We start from the raw sequence: 1,679 nt of genomic DNA, 5'->3' as shown, positions 1-1,679 counted from the left end.
AAAGTCTCAAAAAATAGACAACTAATATTTATAAATAAAAATAGAAGATAATTTCAAAATACAGATCATGCCAAATCTTATAGACAATAGAAAAAGAAGAAGTACTTCAAAATCATTCTACTTCATCTGGATATACCTGATATTAAGATTGGAAAAAAATATATTATTATAAAGGGAAATTACAAACATATTTCACTTATAAATGAGGATGCAATATCCTAACCAACATATTAACAAGTTGAATTAAAAATTAATGTTCAAGTAATGTACTTTAGTCAAAATTAAATCCAATTTATGTGAGAATTAGTCAATATTTTCTTTTTTTTTCTTTTCCTTCCCCTCACACCCTCCCTCCTTCTCTCTCTCTCTGCTCTCCCTGTCCTCCATGCCCCACCATGTAATTAATTGTCCTCATATCAAAGTTGAATACAAAGGTTCATGCTTCTCCATTCCTGTGAAGCATCTCTAAGAATAATGTGTTCCACCTCCATCCAGATTAATACAAATGCTGTAAAAATCTCCATTTTTAATGGCTGAATAGTATTCCATGGTATACATATACCACAGCTTGCCAATCCATTCCTGGGTTGAGGGGCATTTAGGCTGTTTCCACATTTAGGCAACTGTAAATTGAGCTGAGATAAACGGTCTAGTACAAACGTCTTTGTAATAAAAGTTTTTTTCCTTCTGGGATTGCAGGATCAAACGGGAGGTCTAGGTTGATTTCTTTGAGGTTTCTTCATAATTCCTTCCAAAAAGGTTGTATTAGTTTGCAGTCCCACCAGCAGTGTAAAAGTGTTCCTTTCTCTCCACATCTGTACCAGCATCTGTAGTTTTGAGATTTTGTGATATGGGGCATTCTCGCTGGGGTTAGATGATATCTCAGAGTGGTTTCAATTTGCATTTCTCTAATAATGATGGATGATGAGCATTTTTTCATATGCTGGCTAGCCATTCATCTGTCTTCTTTTTTCATTTTTTTATTTATTAAATCATAGCTGTGTACATTAATGCAATCACAGGGTACAATGTGGTGTTTTCATATACAATTTGAAGTACTCTCATCAAACTGGTTAATGTAGCCTTCATGTCTTTTTCTTAGTTATTAAGACATTCATACTCTGCTTTTAGAAAGATTCACTTGTACCCTTGTAAGATAGACCATAGAGGTGACCCCACCAATCACCCTCCCTCTACCCATCTACCCCCTTCCCTCCTCTCTTTCTCCCCTCTTCCCACATTCTAAGGCTATAATTAGGTTATGTCTTTCCTATGAAGGCTATAAATTAGTTTCAAAATAGGGCTGTGTACATTGGATACTTTTTCTTACATTCTTGAGATACTTTACTAAGAAGAACGTTTTCCAGCTCCATTCATGTAAACATGAAGGAGTTAAGGTAAAGTCTCCATCTTTCTTTAGGGCTGCATAATATTCCACGATGTACATACACCACAGTTTGTTGATCCATTTGTGGATCAGTGGGCACTTGGGCTTCTTCCATGACCTAGAAATTATTAATTGGGCTGCAGTAAACATTCTGATACAAATATCTTTGTTGTAATTCGATTTTTTGTCTTCTGGATATATACCTAATAAAGGAATTGTAGGATCAAATGGCAGGTCTATTTTTAGTTCTCTGAGTGTTCTCCAGATGTCTTTCCAAAAGGAACAAATTAGT

This window comes from Otolemur garnettii, unplaced genomic scaffold (assembly GCF_000181295.1).
Source record: "Otolemur garnettii isolate 467f Iridium unplaced genomic scaffold, OtoGar3 scaffold00205, whole genome shotgun sequence".
Classification (NCBI taxonomy): Eukaryota; Metazoa; Chordata; class Mammalia; order Primates; family Galagidae; genus Otolemur; species Otolemur garnettii.
This window is presented reverse-complemented; position numbering follows the sequence as displayed.